We start from the raw sequence: 17805 nt of genomic DNA, 5'->3' as shown, positions 1-17805 counted from the left end.
CGCACGCACGCACGCACGCACACGCACACGCACACACACACACACACACACCCCTATGGAGCCTCAGAGTAAAAAACTGTTTCACAAACTATATTATGCTTCACATGACAAGTAAGCAGATTATGATGTCAAAAATTGGCAAAGTGCCTCCACACCATTCTGTATGTCTAGACTGGAGAACACTAGTCAGATGACTTGACAGAAAAGGTACCAAACAACCATACAGTATAGTTACACATACAGAGCAAAAGTTCATCAACAAATCTTAATCCTCTACTAATCACCAGTAAGACACCTGAGGGCGAGAAGCGAGCACGCATCCACCTGGGTGACAACAGACTGTTGGGTGAGCGCTGGCGCTTTGGAATGGGGGGTCAGATCAACATATCTGCCTGGGTGACAGCAGACTGTTGGGTGAGCGCTGGCGCTTTGGAATGGGGGGTCAGATCAACATATCTGCCTGGGTGACAGCAGACATTTGGGTGAGCGCTGGCGCTTTGGAATGGGGGGGGTCAGATCAACATATCTGCCTGGGTGACAGCAGACTGCTGGGCGAGCGCTGGCGCTTTAGAATGAGGGGTCAGATCAACATATCCACCTGGGTGACAGCAGACTGCTGGGCGAGTGGGGAATGGATGGATGGTAAAGGATCAACATATGGAATGTCAGAACAGGTCAGCTCCATAATCTAAGGGTTTGAGGTTTGAGGTCAGATGTAGCGTTGCTGGCCAATATTGATGACATCAGGGATCTCCATATATGGGCTTAATATTGATGACATGTCAGGTGCTCCATCCCTGATGATGTCACGTGATGTCACGTGCTCTCTCTCACCCCGACCACCATATATGGTGCCCGACACACCAACTGACGGGAAATGAGCGATTCCATAGTTAACTGCGACTTGCGTTAACACCTTGCTTGCCCGGACCTATTTAATCCATTACTAAAATGTGCCCATCATTTATAGCGCCCGGACCACTTTTACCGGTGCACCGGAAGTTGTTGTGAATGTCTGTGTAGCAGCTAACAATAGCCACACCACTCTAGAGTCGATCGACAACAACGGGAGGTAAGAATAAATCTATCGCGACTAGCGACTGGACAGCGGAGGGCCGTCAAACACAGGATCTTTTTTCAGAATTAGATGGGATGATTTAGATCGCGAGTTATGAACGTTTTAAGATTTTCGTTTTCGTCAGCTAAACAGGCAGGGAACATTTTCGATGACGTGTCACTCTTGCGCGTCATCGAGGATTGGGCAACAAGCGCTCCTAGGCTGTGGAGCGATGCCATCGGTTTTGATATCATTAATCTCCGGAGATTGAGACCATGAACTTGAACTTGACGGAGATCTCCGCCCTGGGCCTCCATGGTGTTAATTGCGTCAAAATAATGAGCTCCTCAATCAGTTGACAAACATCAAAACAACATGGTATCCAACACTCGTACTGTAGTTACAGATACAGAGCAAAAGTCCATTTACAAATCTTAATCAAACAGCAGATCTACAAGCTTTTTTGGTGAAGAGATTTGGTGTAGAGGAGGGGGGGGGGGCAATTATAGAGCCCTGTGGGTCAGTTACAAAACTATAGGGTTGAAGTTGCTAATCAGATGCAGTGCCAGATACCCGATTATCTGGATTTCACTTCTATTAGTTCCATAATTAGTCTTAGCCTACATCCTGGCGCCTGGCATAAGTAGGCTCTATGGAAAAAGCTTTATAGACTGCATGCCCTGCCGCAGCTGACGTCAATCCAGCAGCCAATCCAATCAGTCATCAACGAGATAATCAACTAACAACATTATTTTAGGTCCCCACGTCTCCTCCTTAACACTGTTTGATTTAACATCAGAACTGACATTGACATTCTGACATACTCATGTGTGTGTGTGTGTGTGTGTGTGTGTGTGTGTGTGTGTGTGTGTGTGTGTGTGTGTGTGTGTGTGTGTGTGTGTGTGTGTGTGTGTGTGTGTGTGTGTGGAGGGGGGGGGGGGGGGGGGGATTTTGGGATGACTGTCACCGTCACGGGATTGCCGTTAGAATGATTACACACAGTTGCCATGCACACACAGTATCCAGCAGAGGTATTATATATTACAGATTATATATTATTATTTAGGTGCTGCCAAAGCTTAGTGGGTAAAGACTCAGGGCATCTTCTGCATGGAGACCACTATGACCAGAGGGTCACCGGTTCAACCGGTTCACCTCCCGGCCTAGCATGGTAAACCATCCTGGTCGTGGCATTCACCTTTCCATGTCTTCAGACTACCGGTCCACCCAGTAATACAATTAAGGACCTGGCCATGATTGGCCATGCAGTCTCTATGCAAAGATTACAGTAGCATGTTATTTAGACAGATGACAGTGTTGACCTGGCATCCTGGAGGTTCTATAGTTTCAGTGTGCAGATCATTTATGTTTTGATATTATACTTCTTGGTTTACTATATGATTCTATAGATTATTGAGGCACTATACACTCTCGATGCATGCCCTACCTTGCGTGTATAATATTGCTTAATTGGTGTGTTCTGATTATAGTACACCAATAAACACCGCAAAAGCATTTGTGTCATTTTAGATTGCGTTGGCTATATTCACAAATAGCAGATATACAAGCTCACAGCGCACGTCACTTTGTGCCACGCTGCTAATTTAGAAAAAATGTTAATGTTGAAAGTGTGAGAACTACTGTTTTTGAATGGTGGATTTCGGGGCACCTTGTGATACACACACAGGCAACACTTGAAGCAAAGTGTTCAAAGGTTTCTCTCAGTCGATGGACTTTTGCACTGCAAAATTGCCATCTATATTTGGCAGCAGAGTTAAAGCATGGCTACTTGGAACACCTGCAGACTTAACTCTGAGAACAGCGGCTGTTATTCTGCCCAGAGCAGAGCATGTACAGTCAACAGGTCTGCGTGTACTGTACCAACTGAAGAATTTACCACAAACAACACAAATTAAATGGGAATTAAAATGCTTTGACTCTTTGTGTGGGAGGCTGAAGCTAACCACATGAGCCCCAGTGTCTCTATTAACTGGACATGTGATAATAGGTGAACATTCAGAGAAAATAGGGGAACTTTCTGCGAAAATACAGCTCGCAATGCATCGCGTTTAAATTAGATCGTCACTTCGTATGCACGCTGCGAACATTTTCAAAACTATATTGGCTTAAAAAGCGGGGCTGCGGGTTAAAAAGAACCCGTAGTTCCTGACATGCGTGGCTGGTTACAACTACCGGTAATCTGTGCTGCGAAAATACAGATGCTGGGGGTTTAAGTGGTTTAAGAGTCACAATCCACAAGAAAGACAACTACTTGATGACACTGACTAACGTCAAACCCCATGGAACATTTGCGCTCAGCAGCGGAGCCCCCCCGCCCCACCCCCCTTCAATCAAACCCCTTCCTCCTCCGTTCGCCATGCACCCCACCCACCCATCTCCTCTCCTCATCTTTAACATGAATAAAAAGAAACGTCCAGGCCGCTGCATATTGAAGGAGTTAAAATATTCACACTGTCAGAGGTGGTCAAAGGCTCCCGCATTCACACAGGAGCTGACAAAGAGGAGGCACCCAGCGCTTGGCTGAGAGAGAGAGAGAGAGAGAGAGAGAGAGAGAGAGAGAGAGAGACTGTTGAAATAAATCAGCACATACAAAGACACATGGAGATAATGGGGCTGGATTTGGGCCTGATCCAGAGACAGGAAAGCGTGCACGTGCGCGCATGCACACACACGCTCACACACGCCTGCGCTCGCTCGCTCACACACACACACAAACACACACACTGCAGCATGGGAACAAAGTCTGTGCATAGACTAATATTTATTTTTGCAGCACACATTGTTCGGGACATATCAGTAGACTAAAATACATCATAACGCCACAGAGACAGACAGACATCCCTGACCTGAATCCCCCGATGGAGTGTACACACACACACACACACACACACACACACACACACACACACACACACACACACACACACACACACACACACACACACACACACACACACACACACACACACACACACACACACACACACACACACACACACACACACACACACACACACACACACTTTCCCCCAAGGTTTCACATGGGAGTGCATGCAGGGCCACTGACAAACATTCGACAACAGGCCATGTGTTGAAGGACCTCACAAGGTGTAACTCTAAGTGCATGTACTGTACTGTACTGTACTTTTTGACTGTCTTACTTTACTGGAGTAGACCTATATCCAACTTTCAATACTTTTACTTCTACTCTTCTAAACTCATAATGTTGATTTAACATACATTAACCCCTTCAGCCCTATATATACACAGTATATATTTTGGCTATTTTCAAAAGTTCTATTTGGCTATTTTGAAAACTTCTGAATACTTTTTACTTTTGGTACTTTAACTATATTTTGATGCCAAAACTTTAGTACTTTTACTCAAGTGAAATTTGAATAACAGACTTTTACTTGACTTTTACTACGACGACGTATCAATACGTCGTCGTATTGATACTTTCAATTAACCCTAGAACACTAAACATGGGTGATTTTCACCTGGACGATTATATTCTTGCAATTTTCATAATGTTGCTGATGTCTGAGGTGGGTGGGTCTTTCAGTACCTTCATGATGCTCAGTGACATCATAGAAGGTAGCTTTGTTTCCCTGCCCACATCCCTGGTTTTTACTACAGGCAGGTGTTCGGGTGAATTTCACCCAAGTTTAGTGATAGTGTGATAGAGAAAAATCCAATACATCCACAATGGACTTTTTTATTTTTTTTCTTCACTGGACCAATCTCACATGTCTTAGGAATGGGTGGACCGAAGGAGAAGTTTCCAACTTCATTTCTCTTTTTTTAGGAATATTTGAAATCATTTTTTTGTGAAAAGTCATGATGAAATATTTGTTATGGAATATTTTATATTGGGTAAAATATACCTGTGTTTAACATTTCTAAATATAATTAGTAAAACTGTCTGTCCTGTTTGTGCAGGTACTTGAATCATATATATTGTGGATTAAAATCATATTAAGCATAATATAAATACCCACACCTGTGGATTGTGCGAGACTTATTTGTCGTGTCGCACCCTTAATAAAAACATGAAAATATTTCCACAGGAGCAAATGAAAATATTCAATATTTGAGCACACAGGGCTAACGTTACACAGGTAAAGTCTCGTGGCTCTTGTACCAACAATGGCATGTCAGACTGACGGTTAGACTTATGGCACCATCGCTAACAAGCCCTAGCATTCCAACTCTTTCAGGCCATCATTCTACTCTAGGCTGGGGACAATTACCAGTGGTGGACAGTAACTATAAGTACATTTATTTAAGTACTGCACTTAACACATTATGTGCCCTTTCATTCTTTCAAAATAGCGACGTGGGGTGCCCACATTTTGACCCACATTTTGACCAAGACGTCCACAGACGTCCTGGGCATTACATGCGGTGGTTCCTAGGACGTCTGTGGACGTCTTGAGCATATATTGTGTCAAGTACAATGTTGAGGAATTTGTTGAGTATATCAAATGTCCAATATACGTTTACTTCTACTCCACTACATCTTGGATCCAAATAATTGCACTTTTACTCAACTACATTTAGTTGAAAACTTGTGTTACTAGTTACTTTGTAGATTGTGATTATTATTACAAAACACACATTATAACCACTTCAGCCCTATGTACATTTCGGCCGGTTGAAAATTGCCGATCTACAAACTCAAGTAGGCTACATATGATACAAATACTCAAATACTTTTACTTGTAACGGAGTATTTCTAGATTGCAGTATTAGTACAATTGAGTACTTTTTCCACCACTGCTGTTCTGTAATGGCATGGCAAAGCAAGGCTAGGAACATTTATTTGTGCCTATACCTAATACAAATAGCCTATACTGTAGCCTACTTAACTTAAAACAGCATTAAATAGTTACAAGTTATTTCAAAGCAAACTGAAAGAGAAATAAGGTTATTAGTTTAAAAAGTCACTGGTGAAAAACAAACATTTTTAGAGTATAGTGGGAGTTGGTGCAAAGCCTCATGATCCTCTGGAGTCTGGACGATTGTTGAAATTGCTAAATTGACCACATGCTCCTCTTAGAGAGGCTATAACAGACTTTTTTGCATTGCATTTTTGCATTATAGGATTCAAATTCCAAAAACAGCAGGCAGACTGACATGCTCAAAACACGGCGGATCTGCTACATTTGATGCTTTTGTGTGTATGACGCTGTGGTAGGCAGGATATATTGTAGGCCTATGTATGTAGAATCAAATAGAATCAACAAGTTTCAACATGGAGATAAGAGGTTTCTGCCTGATAGCAACGTTGCACTTGATGTTGTGCATCATTGACTGAATGGCCGCTGGTTAGCAGTGTGAGGAAGCAGAGACTCTCCTTGGTGTAACGGAGATCCTCTACACTCAGATGCTGTAGCTCACAATTTCCCAAACACTGGGTCGGGACCCATTTGTGCATTGGAGACCCATTTTTATGGGTCCCTTTATTTTTTGTTTCTACGTTTTGTTTTTAATTATAATTATTTCAAAACATTTTGCCTAAAACATTCCCAAAAAAGCAACATTTTGAATGACTTAAAAACAACTAATTAAACAAACAAATGTTTAAGTAGTATTGAAAATAGCTGATCTACAAACTCATAACGCGGCGAAGCGACACATTGTAAGCTTTGAGACATCAAAATTGTCTTTTGGGTAACGGGCTAAAAACTGTAGCTGCTGTAGCTAAACAGCACGCGACAGACCACGAGCCCGGGGATTAAGTCTCAATATTTGTAAACCTCAGTCAGGCTTTCCAGGCCAAGCACGGTGCGGAAATGAGAGAGCTCAGAAAAATAGGAAGCTGCTTGGCAAAGCAAAAGAGTGAAATAGTACTCAAATTGTCGGCCATGACACAATCGGTTACACACGCTGGGATTCTGGCTGACACAGGAACAATAAGCTGTTAAAATTCTGAAACACTATAGCCTTGTTTGCACGGGAGGGGGGTTGGGTTGAAGTTTATAGGCTCACTGTGTCAACAGCATAAAACTTGGTGTGTTCAATGCCAGACGGAAAGCAAAATTTCACCTTGCTTCAGCGGCGCAAGTTAATTCGTGAAAATTTTTGCTCAAGTTGGAATATTTCAAAGTGCGTGAGAATTCACGTCTAACTCGCTTCTTTGCATTATCACTTTGTGCTGTATGTAATCATTAAGAAGAATAGTCCTGGACACTGGATCAAGCTCCAAAAACTAAAGGTTCAAATGTATTAACCACCACAGAAGCGTGTCGTTTGGAGCCTAAGTGGCTCTTCTCCTCTGGTCTGGGGAACAAGAGCCACTTTAGGCTTTTTGGAGCCTGATCCAGTGTGCATTCTTCTTTGTCATTGACTTGTGCCATGCACCTGGCAGTGCACTAGAACAATGTGCATGCATTTTCACTTGATGTTTTTGTACAGTCTATTGTTGCTGTCGAGCAGGAACCTCTCATCTCCATATTTTAACTCTGTCCATCAAAAGTAGCAGATCTTCAAGCGCAAAGTTACGTGCTTTGAGCACACAACTGCTATTTATATATTTGAAAAGTAACAGTTTTAGACATGTGAGGTTTTCGATAGTCACCTTCTTAAACTAATGGCCTAAACCCTAAAGGATCATGTTGATCCCTCCCTTTTAAGTAAAATGGCCTATCTCAAGATTGTGACTTAGGCCAAAATAGGCAAAACAGGCATAACTTTAAGTCAGGAGGTAAATTGGCCTAAATCAGGCCATTTAATCAAATGTAATTAGATTTAATCATCTTATGTTACATTACATAACTGACAGTATAAACGTTTTTGGTGAAATTATTAAGAAATATCATATACCGGTAGTTTTGTTTTGGATCAGTTTATTGACTGACAGAGGTGATAAGAAGCCTCCTGCTCACTTCTCATGCATTGAAGGAAGCATGAGCTCAGTTCGGGGCTCTCCCCAGGTTGGCAGAGGGAGACAAAAATGGGTTACAAATATCGTGGGGTAAAAAAAAAAGGTTGAAGTCATCCTTTAAGGCTAAAAGGATAACACAAAAAAGTCCTATGGGGACTTGAACACACATGTAGTACATGGAAAGGCGTGTTCGTGTGTGTGTGTGTGTGTGTGTGTGTGTGTGTGTGTGTGTGTGTGTGTGTGTGTGTGTGTGTGTGTGTGTGTGTGTGTGTGTGTGTGTGTGTGTGTGTGTGTGGAGGCACACAACCCAATCAGAGCTACCACGGTCTCTTTTCCCTCCGCTCAGAGCACACGGCAGAGTGCACGGCACCACGAGTGCGTTTCCAACAAGCCCTTTAACTTCTCTGTTGGTCTTTAACTTCTCGCTTAGTGGAATATACTCCCACAATGCACATTATCAACCACACAACGGGCCCATAAAGCAACCAGAGAGAAATCCCAGGGTCTTATTTCCAGCTGCGACACACAACCCAGACCTACTTAAGCCCTTTGCTTTGACCTTTGTTTGAAAAGGCTGTTGCAGCCCGAGGCCCTGGCAGTAAATTCATAGCGCTATGAAATTAATGTGCCAGAGGAAGCCCATCCAGTCTTTCATTAATCACAACACGGCTTAGACAGGAAGAGACAGGTTTTGTTTTTTAAAAAGTTTAGTGTTTCTTTATAGTTTATATTATTTCTTTTTTTGGTGGGGGGGAGGCTTGTACAGATTGTGTAATGAACTGTGCTCAATATTAACAGCGTTCTGGTGATCAACATCCTCTGTTAGTGGAAGAGGAGGGGTCAACATGACACGCTGTGTTCACTGGGACCTGCTCAGCCTAAACATGTTAACCTTCAGCACCTATAAACGCACGCACGCACGCACGCACGCACGCACGCACGCACGCACGCACGCACGCACGCACGCACGCACGCACGCACGCACGCACGCACGCACGAACACACACACACACACACACACGCACACACGCACACACACACACACAGATGTTCTGCCTCAGGCAGGCAGTATGATTGTAAAGGGCAGTGGTTCTCAAACTTTTTCATGTCAAGGACCCCCAAAATTAAATTGGCAGTGCCAACTAAAAAATGTTAGGTGAGTTAGGTGGTTTCCACCCGACAGCAACGATATAAAAAAACAGGGTCTTGTGCATCAATATTGAAGTTGATGATATAGACACGCTTCTCCCATGGAGCAGCTGACAGTGGGTTTTAACAGCCGGCGAGCATCGGCCGACACATCGCCTAATCGCCCAGTATTCCTCTGCCCACTTTTCAACTATCGGCCGATCGCCTGCTATCGCCGGTAGTCGCCGGGTCCCATAGAAAAATAATGCACTTCCGGAAAATTCATCTGGCTGTCGCCCGCTGTTAAAACGTACTGTTATGATAAACTGAAGTACGGTTGACATGAAGTGCAGTGTGCAGACGTACTTTGTTACCTGTGAAGGTGAGGCACAGTCTATATCCCACAGGGTAATTGTACAGGCGGTGAACCATGGTTCTGTCAATGAGCCATGGTTGTGTCTGGGGCGTGTGGGTATTAAACACGGGCCTGCATGGTGTTGGCGACAGGGCCCTCGCTCTATGGGACGCTAGCTCAGCACACCACTTAATTACACACGTCGTGAACGGCGAGCGCTCAGAGCAGGAAATGACAGCCGCGCGGCGCTCACTTCAAACGCGGAGGCGTAAAAAAAAGTGCAGTCAATAAAAGCAGGCCTGAAACTGCGGGCGGCGAGGTCCTAATGGCCCGTGGGTAAAGGATAACAGGAGCTCCACTGGCCTGGGTAGAGGGATGATGTGCATTGACTGTATGCACAAAATTAGGGCACCGCCTGTTTGGTGCTGAGGGGGGGAAGGCATTCCTCTCGCAGCCTGCACACTCCTGTTGGAGTGACTTGCAGCCATTGCTTTTCTTCGTCTGCTGTTTGTGGTTATTTAGCATGTGAGTCAGTGTGCTGTCAAGGCTCTCCTGAAAGCGTGGGGAAAAGTGAGCAAAGTGTTTGGCTTGTTAATGTTTGTAGTTTTTAAATGTTGTTGATGTTTTATGTTTTTAGGAAATAGATGTTTCGTATTTAGATTTTTAAACAAGGGTACAAATCACAAATCTCGCTGTTATGCATAATCATTCACAGCTAGTAATAATCGCAACTAGAAGGATACAAAAATAAATAAAAAATAAACATTTTGTTTCCCTGTTTTCAAAATGATGACTAGTGTTTTGTTGCAGACCTGCAAATATTCAAACACTGTTTACAAGAACCCACTCCCCCCCCCCCCCCCCCCCAGACCAGACATGTGTGAGGGCAGCAGGAGTGGGTGGTCCTGAATAAGGTCAACATGACAGAGAGTTTTAGCAATGTCCAGACCTGGGTTAAATGACTACACATCAAATAGTGACTGCAGATCAATGTGTCCATTTGAACCTGCTTTGAGTATAGCTCATGGGTGGGACAGCTAGCGCATGCAGTGAAGTTAAGCCAAGAGTTATGCTCAGTTGCGTGCAGGCGGTGCGCACCAAGTCCTCGGTCGCTTCTTTCTAAAGTGTAGTTGCTTATTTGGTATAGGGATGCACCGATGTATCAGTCACATATCTGTATCGGAAAATAAAACTGACATTTAACCTGGTGTGTTGGTTATCTGCTATATCCTCGGAAACCACAGCCGTTTTGGGGAAAGAAAAAAATCCTTGGCGAGCCGAGCAGGAAATGCGGCATAGGAGTGGGAGAGAACCTTGTATTTCGCTAAACCAATTAATAACAGAGGGACGTCGCTCTAAATTAGGTGACGTCAGTGTTCTCCGATACATTCTACTGGAGAGGGGAGGAGGAGGGGACAGAGGGGGAGGGGAGGCGGGCTCATAGGTTGGTGAACCAATAGGAAGTCGCCGGCAGTTTCTAGTTTGTTTCCGCCCCTCTATGCCCAGAAAAGCATAGGGCTCTTTCAGGCTAGTTATCTGCAGCGGTGAGGAGCTTAGGGATATTTTGCGCTAATTCGTCTAAAGCCCAAACCACAACAAATGGTCAGGTTGGGACAAAACGGTTTTAAGGTAAATCACACCAATGCAACTCATTGAGTTGCAATGAATTGCATTGGTGTGGTCTACCTTAAAAATAGTTTTGTCCCAACCCGACCCTTTGGTGTGGTTTGGGCTTTATTAAAGCGCCACATGTTGCACATTGATGTAGCCCAGGGCATATCTAATGATCTAGATTAGGGCGCCCAAGCCGGCGACCTTCGGGGTCGCCACATCGGCCAAATCCATACGGCATGGTGGCCATATGGATTTGACCGCTGTGGCGACCCCGAAGGTCGCCGGCCTATATAACAGCCCATATAAGGCAAAAATGTCTACATTTCATTATGCTTTAAGTAGCATTTGATGTGTCAAACTATGGGGTTTTAATTGATTCTCAATCCACTCCACTAAGCCTAGATGTATAGATTCTGAACATTTATTTCTTTATTGAAGATGTATTTGTTTCCCTGGCACAAATGGGGGAAATAAAATAAAAAAAACTAAATAAACATATCAGTATCAGTATCGACTAAATTGTTATTTAAAAAAATCGGTATTGGCCAAGAATTTCTGTTGCATCCCCATTATTTGGGCTTGCTTCATATGTGTCCGCGGACCATACTGAAATTATTTTGTACCAGAGACCCATACAAGATTTGTGTTATTGTTAAATGTTCAAGGTTGTTGTATCTATATGTACTTCTATTCCCACAATGTTGTGAGCTTGTAGATCGGCCATTTTCAAATAGCTGTATAGTGGTTAAACTGATTTAGATGCTAAATTAACACATTCTCTCCCCCCTCTCTGGCCATGTGCACAGGAAATGTAGCGCCGATTGGTCCAGCGGTTTGTGTGATTAGCTCTGGACACACGCTGCTGTTTTTTTTAATCGTCATCCTTTATGGCTGGAGGTCATTGTGTGGGCTAATGAAATGCATCACAGAATGTCAACAACACATCGGTGCCATTTCAGAACCTTTGGTACTTATCCAGAAAGTCTCCAAAAGTTGGACAGTAGGTCTACATTGAGTAGCAGTAAAGGTCTATATTTAGGACCATATAGATGATCTTTGTCTCAGACAAACAATACAATAACCCCCCCCCCCCCTCTCTCTCTAAGGGAGGGGCTATCTAACAAGGGGGTAACAGGGAGACAATTGTCTCGTTTTTATGGCAGTGGTCTGGACTAAAACTCAGCTATTCTTAGTCTAAAAGTTATTTTTATTTATTGTTTTATTTTCTGTTGAGTCCAAGTGGCTAGCAGATGGACATAGCAGCCACAGGCAGAGTTTACCAAGGAGCTGGTGATGCATTTACCAATTCACTCACCCTAGATGAGTGTGTGTGTGTGTGTGTGTGTGTGTGTGTGTGTGTGTGTGTGTGTGTGTGTGTGTGTGTGTGAGAGAGAGAGAGAGAGAAGGCAGCTGAGATCATTGTGTGCTGTAGGGGTGGGGTGTGTGAGGGGGATGAAGGGTAAGATCTGAGAAACACTTGACCGGGTGGAGACGCCACAGTGGTCGTGGGGATCATTACAAATGATACGTTTAGCCTGAGTCACCCCCAGGCCCTATCATAACACACACACACACACACACACACACACACACACACACACACACACACACACACACACACACACACACACACACACACACACACACACAACACTCTTCTTTCTCTCTTTTTCTTGATCTTGCACAAGCAAGCAGGCACGCATGCACAGCACACACGCACGCACGCACGCACGCACGCACGCACGCACGCACGCACGCACGCACGCACGCGCGGGCGGGCGGGTGGACACACATGCGCGCGCACGCAGAGCTCCATCTCCGACTGCCTCTCTCTAGACACAATGGTCCTGCTGTGCTGACAACTCAACTGGAAGGGAGCTTAACCTTTCACCCACAGGGTCAGCTCATTAACACAAACATGGCTCCCCACTATGCAAATGACGCAGCTCATCAACAACGATATGAATGACACACACATGTATGCATGTATCTGGACCACTGATATGGCACGAAACTACCAATAGTCCTCCGTCTAAAACCGGCTTAGAAGTCCTTTAAAAGTGAATGTTTTTTAGCTTCTCGGCTATGCTAATAGCTGTTTTCTAAGCATAGATACATAGACTGTCTATATTTCAGCTTTTTTTGAGGGCCGCTATATCCCCTCTTATGTCCAGCTTTGAGGGTTTGTGTAAACGCAAACATTGTCCTAACACAAACATTGAATGCCATTGACAATGAATGGACAGTTTTGAGTCTTTGTGTAAACGCAAACATTGCGTAAACACAAACATTGAAGACGAAGGTGAGGACGCAAATTCTCATTTGCCGGAAGTATGATGATGTATGATGATAAGAGCGCCCCTCACTTCACACGGGTGTGATTTATTCTTGTTTAAGCGTGTATATATACAGTAGCTGTTGAAATTTGTCTAATCTAAGCCTATAGACCGCTAAAAAACGTTCACTTTTAAACCATTTACAACACGGTTTTAGACGGCCATTTAGATGTTTTTTAGATATCAAATTGCCCGAAAAATGCTCAGTGGGAATGTTTCACAGCAGGTAACGAAGTAGTCCCAATGTGTTTTCTTCTTTCAGAAACAAAAAACTGAACATGAAAAGTGAAAGGAGTGTGCTCCGGTACAGCCAGCTTGTGATCTTGTGGATTGGCTACTTTTGCCAAAGAGTGTGGTGTAGAGGTAAAACAAGACTGACATGTATATGAAATGTCTTCTACAGCTTGGCTACCAATACAATGAAGAAAACAATTGCATCTGTGCCTGTCTGTGCCCCTTTTGTGTGTGTGGCTGTGTGCGTGCGTGTGTGCATGTGTGGGCAGCTGGGCGCACTAGAGGTTTCAGACGATAGAAGCACGTGCAGCAGGGTTTTCTTTTTTCCTCTTAACGATTGCCTATAAGCTAATCCTGGGTGCTACTGACAACTTCAATAAATGAGGAGTGAGCAGGCCGGTCACCTGACCGGTGGAGTTTCTCCGGTAGGACTTATATAGCACGTTATTCCAACTAGTTCCTTTCCCCTCCACCAGGCATTATAGAGACCAGGATTACTGCATGTATTTTGTAAGGGTACCTACCCGAGGGGACACGGGGAGAACATGCAAACTCCACACAGAAAGGCCCTTTCGCCAACCCCACCCATACTAAGGTATGGGCGCTGATGACGCGGAGCAGAGAACAGGGCCCCCAGCGCCCACGCACATCCCCAGCGGGAATCGATCCGGGACCTTCTATAGCTGTGAGGCGACAGCCCTCCTAGCGTCCCCGGCGGGAATCTAACATGGGACCGGCAACTTCACTGTTCTACCGCGACCCCTCATTGGCTGGTATTTAGCAAATACGGAAAAAGGTGAGAAAGCAACGAGAAAGTGACGATTAGTTGCAGCGTCTGTTTATTGACAGCTTTGCCAAGCTGTAAAATATAGGAGTTGACCGAGTATAGACCCCTGGGGTACCTCGGCCAATGAAATACTCCAGGAGTCGAACCCGAGTTGGATTCCTCTGTGGAGCCTCTGACGTGGATAGCCGGTTGGGCAGTGGGATCTCCGTCTCCACTACAATAGCACCTCCTACAGTTTGGTCGGACGAAACAGAGCTGGGAGCAGTGTTCATTTTGTCGACTAAATAATCTATGACTATTGTCGACTGCCTTTTCTTTTTTCACTGATGAAAACTATATACAAACTATGCTACTAAATATATTGACAATTTTTTCAACAAATAAAAACTAGACTAAAATGTTAGGGAGTGACTAGTGGAGAAGAGATCCTTTAGAAATAAAATAAGTAATTTTATGTTTGGTTGCGCTCGGGTATAGAGCGCCGAAGTCCTGACGTCACTCGCTCGTCCCCTCGATTCCCCTGGTTCATGGAAGTAATTTCTCTATGGAGAACATGGGCTCATCTTAAAATCGTTTCATATACCAAGCATTGTGGTCCAAAAATAAACAACCTGTCTCAGCGTTATTGTCAGGGAGGTGTCACTCATATATGATAGTCTGTTTCTAGCGAAAATGTAACTAATTCAGTAGCAGTAATAACAATAGCGTTTTCTCTCAGCCAGTTGATTCTTCATATCCATATGAGTGAAGTGGCCGGGTGATTTTTCAAACACAGTTCTTATATGAGGCGATCTAAAATACCCCTATGGGGATTACAATGAACCCGTGGATTTGCGCCCTCTACCGATATTGATGTCAGACTTCGGTGCTCTATTGCTCTCTGAAAATACATTTCAAACAATTAAAAAATAGCAGATATATAGGTTGTGTTGGTGGGGGGCAGGATGACTACTTTTCTATGAAGAAAAATGAAAAACATAATAACAATATAAAAAACACCATCCACTCCGTTTCAATACCATTAATTTATTTAGCAGAATTCAGTGCATGTGATGTGTTGAGTCCCCCGGGGACCTCCACACGGTAACTGTCATTTCTCAAAGATTTTCTCCCAAAATAATCAAAGTACAGTACAAAGCACAGTACACTACAATACAATACAGAGCACAGTACAGTAACTATAACCATACATGTATATAGTTGCACCGCTCACGATCGCTTTTTATTTCTTTCCAAACTGTTGAGCCACTATGTGAGAAGAGGAGGGACAACATAAAGGAAGGCCGGAGGTTATGGATGTGAGGTGAGGTGGGGGAGGCTGAGCAAACATGCGGCAATTCAATGTTTAGCTGCAGCGTAATTGGACTGTGATACGTTAAGGAGGCAGGTGTGAAGCCATTGTTCTCCTTTGATGGGATTATTTGTACCTCTCCATGCAAAAAAAAAAGAAAAAAAATCAGGAGGCAGTCATCTAAATGTACAATGCTTGGATTTGGGCTTCCCTGTTCTCTCTCTCTCTCTCTCTCTCTCTCTCTCTCTCTCTCTCTCTCTCTCTCTCTCTCTCTCTCTCTCTCTCTCTCTCTCTCTCTCTCTCTCTCTCTCTCTCTCTCTCTCTAGGTGATGGTGTAATTAGAGCTACTCTGTAATTAGGGGCAGAGCCTTCAGGACCAAGGTGACTAGTGTCTACTTTGAAAGCGCTTGGGAAAGTATAGGAGACCACTTTAAAATGACGAGGAGGAGTGTGAGGTGTGAGGGTGGTGGTGATGTGGGGGGGGGGGATTGGGGGGAGCTGGTGTACACTGTTCCTGTTTTGCTCTTTTTTCTCCCCCCCCTGCCCCCAAACTCCATCACAGAGGGTTTCTAGTGATCTGGGTGATTAAAGGCCTTATATCTGCCCTGCTCTCTGTCCCTGGAACCCCATGAATCAAAAGCATAATATAGCATCCTTCAAGGTGACACAGAGTTGAGGAAAGTGAAGTTGGAGGAAAAGTTTAAGGTGTGCATCTCAAACCAATTTGTATGCCCGGTTAATACTTACACACTGTGTCGTGCACTGAAAATAGGCATTTTGTTTTTATTCTTTTGATCCCCAAGCTCACACTGCGTCGATTGTAGATCGGTAATTTCTAGTGTGTGCCGTACAATGAAGTACAATAGGCCAATCTGGCTTTAGTAGGCAGGGAGAATGTAGCTACATCAATCCACAGGCACGCTAGTGCGGACATAACGTTATTACCTGTTGGCATCTGTGTTACAAGCTACGTGTGAACTGTGCTTACGGTTATAGTGTTAGGGTTAAAGTTCAATCAAAACAAGCAGCTGGCCACTTAGGTTGTTGCTGGAGGCTTACACTCAACACAACACAACACAAACACAAACACACACACACACACACACACACACACACACACACACACACACACACACACACACACACACACACACACACAATGAAGGACAAGTCACTCAGGGTGAACGCATCGGTGTGTACCGACCACGACCACGCGCGCGCGCGCGCGCGCGTGTGTGTGTGTGTGTGTGTGTGTGTGTGTGTGTGTGTGTAGTAGTCTATCTGACCACCAAAGATTGATTGATTGATTGATTGATTGATCAATTGATTGATTGATGGATGGATGAAAGGAACGTCTTTGAATCTCTTCCGTTACCTGTTACCTCCTTGACCTGACTCCGTGAAAGCGGATGAGGATGGATGGATGGATGGATGGATGGAAGTTAAATGTGGTTGATACTAAAAGCAAAGAAACAGATGCGTTACGCCAGGGCTCCACTGCAGCCACCGGGCGTCCATCAGTGTGACATCATCGTCGTCAAACAGGGAATGTTCCCTTTTTTATTTTATTTAAATGTTTTTTTTTGTGGCTTTCGCCTTTATTTTATATTTTTTATAGAGGGACAGACAGTAGGCTGACAGGAAATGGGGGAGAGACATGGGGGAGTGACATGCAGTAAAGGCCGTCGGGATCGGGAGTCGAACCCGCGGCACAGTGCCAGACTCGGACTACCGGCCAAGGTGCCTGGACCGCTGAGCCACGGCCCAGGCCTGTTCCCTTTTTAATCAACAAAGGGTGCTCCACTGCCGACGTTACCCTGCTGCGCCTTGCGTTTGGGGCACATCCAGCTGGAAGGAGGCCACACATTATATGTAGGCTATATTTGTATATTTTTTAAATGTAGGAAAATATAATTGGATTTTTACTCGAGTCGTGACCCAGAAAAACTGGTACACGACCCACAAACAGATCCCGACCCGCTGTTTGCGGAACCAGTAGGTTAAAGTACAGTGGAGGACTTTACTTTAGTCCAGTGACCCACGGGTAACCACACCTTTCACCTTTACAGACACGCCATGACAACAAAGAGCTA

Source organism: Electrona antarctica (assembly GCF_951216825.1).
Source record: "Electrona antarctica genome assembly, chromosome: 3".
Lineage (NCBI taxonomy): Eukaryota > Metazoa > Chordata > Actinopteri > Myctophiformes > Myctophidae > Electrona > Electrona antarctica.
The sequence above is the reverse complement of the archived record's forward strand: the minus strand, read 5'-3'. Positions refer to the sequence as shown.